Consider the following 6,463-nt stretch of genomic DNA (forward strand, 5'->3'; position numbering starts at 1 on the left):
TTTCTGTCTATGAAGAAATAACATTAAAAAATTGGTGCACACTGAATAACGCGCGTAGCGGGTTATTTAACAGTGTGCACCACATTTTTTTATGTTATTTCGAATAGACAGAACAAATATTACAGTCATTTCTTATAATTTAATTCTAAATTCTATTTGAAACCGTATAGAAAACCATGGAAAAACGTTGATGACGTCAAGGTCACATGACTAAATTATGTCTATGGGCTGATAACAAAATAACGTCAGCCAATCAGAAGACGTGTTACATCCAAAATTAAATTATTAAACAATAGAACTGGTTAAAATTCAATGAAAGAAGTTATTTCCATACTTCCAAAAGAAAATAAAAAAGAGGTCATGGGCCTGATTTTCTTTATAAAAAAAACAACATAAACTTTCCTTCCAAATTCAATATTATTATTTGAAAGTTGTAGATGTTTCTATTGTATATGGATTGATTCTTGGTAAAATATGTTTAGCCCAACCGAAAAAAGACGCCCGCTTTACTCTCAAGAAATTAGTTACCAAAGGTATCAGGATTACAATTTAATACGCTAGACGCGCGTTTCGTAGATACATTATCAGTGACGTTCAGGTCAAAATTGTTATAAAGCCAAATAAGTACAAAGTTGGAGAGCATTGAGGACCCAGAGTTCCAAAAAGTAATGCCAAATACGGCTAAGGTAATCTATGTCTGGGATAGGAAGTTCCTTATTTTTTCGAAAAATTCAAAGTTTTCTATACCAGCAAATTTATATAAAAAAAAGACCATGTAAAATTGATCATTAGTTTTGGCGATGTTAAGTCGAATTCTATCTGCATGATTTTCAATTGGAATTTTCTTAGTTTCAAATAACATTTTTTCTTTCCGATCTAAAATACAGTTCCGCATGTTAAAAACACAGATGAATATTTTTGCCATTAACAGTTATTTAACATCTTCTTACTTTTATAATTAATGTCATGACTATATACTGGGAGCCATTCTGTCTTTTATTTGAATATGCATTTAAAAAGGTACCAAGTCACAAGCATATATCAGGTATTTGTTAGGTAAGAAATTCATGTTCACCAACTCAGAGTCACTAATATGCAACAAGAACACTAGATTATGCAATGCATAACTCGTATTAGGCAGCTCAGGGCAAACACAGAATAGGATTTTAGTATAAAGTCGTGTTTGATAGTAAAAGAATTTCAAATATTATCTATATAAATACTTTAACGTTTAACAATCTTTTCTTCCGTTGGTCCATCTGGACATGTGTTACCAGTTTGAACCCAAAATTTAATGTATTTAAATTTACTGAGTATTCTTAAGTAGCAATATGGCATTTCAGTTTAAATATTTCAATTACCAAGTTAAAAGCTCGTCTCAGTATATTTTGGTTTATGTTCATAAAAAAAAATATTCCGACTTTCTTTTCCGTTCATATGTTTGCTCTACACTCGCTTTCAATAATTAAAATACATTTGTAGTTAAAGTATACGTGTAAATCATATGTCGAGCCGTAGATGATCAGCTTTAAATCGGAAACCACTTTATCATTGAATCAACAAAATACCTTTGTTTAAAATTGGTCGAATATTGACCAGAAACATATTATATAATACGTTATCGTGTACTTTTTTACCGATCATGTTGGGAAAGCATTTTTTATGCAAAGTGAAACCAGTGATGGTTTAAGAATATGATGCGTCGTATTGACATCACGTTATATTTCAGCATGGCTCTAATTCTCATAACGGGTACGTATTTTATTTAATGAATGGCTATTATTTATTTTGAATTTATTTAACCATAAAACTAATTTTTGACTCTTCACATTGAATAATCCGCGAAGCGGATTATGTAAAATGTGAAGAGTCAAAAATTAGTTTTATGGTTCAATAAAATCAAAATAAATTATTGCCATTCATTATAAATTAATTTCTATCAAAAATAAGGCTCAAAGAACTTTTTATATTATATATATTAACAATAGCAACGTACACACATGTTGGCGTATGAATACACAACGTCAGAGTGGGCGTGTCGCCATCAAAATTGACAACATTGAAAATAAAACTAATAATTTTAACCAATCAGAAGACAGTAAATACACCAAATTTATTTATTAGTTAATGTTCTCACAATACATTTTTGTAATACAAGTACTTAAATTTATATATAATAATTGTGAGTGTTACCTCAAATTCAAAATATATGTAGAAAACAATTCTTGCTTGTTTTTTGGGGTTTTTTTTTACATATTGTCCTTGTTTCTTTTTTTTTTTTTTTTTTTTTGGTAATTGAAATTATCATTTGCCGATCTTTTGTAAAAAAAATCGAAGTCAGAAGATATGAGCGGAGGGCATACACAACTCTTTTCAAGTCGAACAAAAACTGTCATTGCTATTGCAAAACATGAAGGACGACGAAAAAAACTAACAAACCATTAAAACTGAAGTCTGACTGAGCAATATATTATCATGGCGTATTAAATGTCGTTCACGATTCGTTATGAAAACCTGCTTATATATCAATAATATTCTATTTATCATCATTTTGATGAAGGATATCTGATATACGAGATATTTATTGTGGGTCTGTGATTTGGGGTAGGGGCCATTAGTTTTCAACAGTTTCATACTTTTATGCATTAGCGTTTTATTATGACGACAACAATATATTTTTTGAATATGTACAGGCTCTTACACTATTGAGATTTGTAAAGATAGTTGGCCCGGGTGTCACAAAACGATGTCACTCGATATGACCATGTGTAGTAGTAGTACCAACTTTAGCCAAAAATGTCAGAAATCTTGCGGTGTATGCAGTGGTATGTAGAACCTTATGAAATTATAATGTACAATTGGCTTACTGTTAGTGCTTTTAAATAACATATCAAAATCTTCACAAAATAAACTGGAACTGAGGTTATATCAGTAAAAGGAAATAGAAAGATACCAAAGTTTTCCGGTTTTTTTCCATCCCAAAAAAAGAATTATATTGCATCAATTTTCTTATTTTACAACACTAGTTAAGCCTGAATTTCAAAAGTCAGAACGTGACTCTTCTTGTTTGATTTATGATGAAAATATAAAGATGTATGCATGTAATGTTTGCAGCGAATATTTTTTTATTCCGGTAAATCATTGGAAGCTAAAGACAAGAAGCCCAGGAAAGAAATTTTGAATTATATGTAGATCTATATTTCATGTGTAGTTATATTTCATGATTGATCTAGCAAGATTAATATCTTTTTATCTATGTCTGATGCAAAGATTTTGGCTTGAATTTGTAAAAAAAAAAAGGAAATAACCCTTGAAATATTGTATGCGTCCGAACCGCTTTCTGGATTTACCTTAATCATGAATGCTCAAAACCAAATATTTGAAAGCCAAGGATGTACAAGAGCAGAAATATGGAGAGAGGCATGACCTAAAGGGACATACAAGTAATAGCTTAATCCATCTGAGGTCAATTTTGCCTGAGGGAGTTAAAACTTTTAAGCCCTCAAATAGTTGTGTAGATGTAAATATTCTGAAACATGTTCTTTACGCTCCAGCAGATGAATAGCCAGAACCCAACAAAGTATAAATCTTTGTTGTTCTTCATATTGGAGATGTAGTATGATTTGCATCGCAATTAACTAAGTGTTTTAAATGGGATTAAGACGGATTTTGGCTCACTTTGTCGATAAACATTTTATATAAAAGATAAAAAGATGTGTTATGATTCTTAATAAGATAACTCTTCACTTGAGTCCAAATGACATAACCATTGAACTACAGGCTCCGTACTTGGGGTAGACAAATACAGAATGCGGCGGTTTGAAACATTTTTGCAGGTGCCAATCCCTTCCACAGACACAGATGTTTAACAGTATTACATAAGAACAAACTATCAAAATTACTCAGATCGATAAAAGTACAAAATCACAAAAGACACATATTACATATCTCAGAGTACCCGTAAATATTATAATCTAGTTTTTGTTTCAAAAAGAAAGACATGTTTGTTAGACAAATTTCAAAAGACCGATAAAGCTAATACAGCAATAACTGCTATATATTTATTATACCTCAGTATGTTTTTTTTTTTAAACAAAAAGTAATGAAATAGTTGTGCTATTTCATTCTACATACTATTTGCCAGTCAATAGTTTCAAAGACTATAACCCCGGTTAATAGTTCCATCAACATATTTCCCGTACTTTTTCATATTTATTTTTCATTGGACAATAATGACGTCATAAACTTTTCTGATTGAATTTTTGCGCTTGTTGGCAACGACAAACTTTGATATCGTAATTGTTTTAATCTGTTTATGTCTGTCCTAGTTTTAAATTAACATATCACTTACCAGAAGCAAATAAAAAAGAATAAGAAAATCTTCGCGACGCATTTTTAAAAGATCTAAAATATAAAAAAAAATGTACTATATGGGTCTATGACTTTTGTACAGTACTTAAGCTAATCTAGTAGAATTTATTTTATTCACGGGAATTTTTCCTAGTCTTGACTCTTGATTACAGTAAATGAAATATTTATAAATACAACCAAAACTATAAAAAAAAATATATTTCATCATGTGCATGTTTATGTAACATTATTCTTTTCTTTCAGATGGTTTACGTAGACTTTTAAGAAAGTTGATTTGTTCGGTATATATAATAAAACACTTAATGACTGGTTATGAGGGTAATAGCAAGTTTGGTGTCCCTTTGATTCGCCTCGAGCAATAGTTGGTATTTCAGGGACAACAAACTTGCTATTACCCTCATCAGGCATTTAATGTACTCGACAAAGGAAGACTTGTTAGGTCAAACTTCTATATATTTTTTTATAATTTCAGATAAATGTTCGTGCCCATGTTCAGACAATACTCCACATTTTGTCAACCTCACAAAAAGTATGATGATGGAAAACATTCGGCGAATGGAGCAAGTTATGACAGTCGATAAAACGAAACTATCTTCGTATCGGAGGACGAAAATATCAACATTGGACGACAGAAAATCTGCTAAATCAATAGGACAACTTGGAGCTGTTATACTTATTGTTATTTTTCTAGGAATAGTTTTGTTGGACCTATGTCCAAGACATACCGAAAGTAATAAAGTGGACGTATTGAAACCAAAGAAAGAAGAACTATGCGTCTAATTGTGTCTTGGTTGATATCGTTATTTCATACGACTAATCAATTCGATGATAAAATGGTTAGATTGCTCTTTGTAATTCGTCAAAAACACGGTAGTTTCCATATTATTTTGGTTGAGATTTTTTTAAAGGTGATATACTTGTGAATGAGACAACTATCCACTTGACAAGAAACCAAAGGACAAAATTCTCTACAACGATGTTGCACTGTACTGTCTTCAACAACTGTATATTCTGTGTTTTGTAGTTTTTTAAATTAACAATTTTTAAGGTTAAAAACATACACTGTTATACTTACACAGTATTGGGCCTGGAGTATATGGATTTTGTTTTCTCTTGAAATCAGCTTTATGATTGTTCAAACTTTATATAGTATTTTACAGCAGCAAGAACAAAACTTGCGTCACTTTCTGTTCTAAGAGAGATAACCGGGTTTTTTTTCGTCATACTTTTGTTGATCAAAATTAAATGTGTATTATCATTACTGTTCTTTGGTCTTCTTTGCTAATACAATGCCATTCTTCGTATCGCTCACGATAAATGAATATTCAGTAAATCACGATTGTGTCTAAGACACGAAGAAGGTAAGGAGAACGGAATTGTGGATTTTAGACGACAAATAAAACATATTAAACTTATCCGTTGTCATCTGTGACATAGATAATCCTTAATGATCGTCAGTTTCTCCTTGACACGAAATTCCAATAACCCTGAAAATATTAAAGGATTGAATGGGGTATATTATACAATTACAGGCTTTGTGTAGTTGTTTTACGAGCATATATCGACTTGGAAGAATTACAAAAATGTATATCGAAGGAAGAAAGGATACAAAGGCTACAATTAATTGTTCTATTATTATTTTCAAAAAGTAAGAAGTAGAGCACCAATTCATTTGATTGGTTGTTTCGATTGTCAAATATTCTTAAAAAAACATTTCTATCTGCTAACTGCTGTTTTCAGTCTACCTTTGAAAACAGATTTGAACATGTGAATCTTTTTAAACGAATCAAATTAGTAAGAATATACACAACAATAATATAACGAAGTATCGTCACTTTGTCACTGGACGTTCAGCAAACAATTAAAACGACAATGAAAGACAATCATGTTAATTTTCCCGACATACCTTTTCTTGATTTCTTGAATTTCTAAATAAGGCTTCATCATTGTTCAGCAGCTTGACAGTGGTATATTCTAGCATATAGAGTGCTTTTTCAGATGTGTAGGACACCTAATTTAGTTTTCCGATTCTTTTGGTTTATGAGTTTGAGTGTGCTTCTCATGACAACGGTTGGAACTTATGGTTATGCTC

General features: G+C 31.0%; 1 long non-coding RNA gene across 1 annotated transcript; it reads left to right on the forward strand.

Moving 5' to 3' along the window:
- Positions 1-2,705: 2,705 nt before the first annotated feature.
- Positions 2,706-5,629, forward strand: LOC139510639 (uncharacterized). The gene is made up of 2 exons (XR_011661940.1): positions 2,706-2,825; positions 4,844-5,629. It is a non-coding gene; the product is annotated as an uncharacterized lncRNA (long non-coding RNA).
- Positions 5,630-6,463: the final 834 nt, after the last annotated feature.

The sequence above is a fragment of the Mytilus edulis genome, chromosome 2 (assembly GCF_963676685.1).
Source record: "Mytilus edulis chromosome 2, xbMytEdul2.2, whole genome shotgun sequence".
Classification (NCBI taxonomy): Eukaryota; Metazoa; Mollusca; class Bivalvia; order Mytilida; family Mytilidae; genus Mytilus; species Mytilus edulis.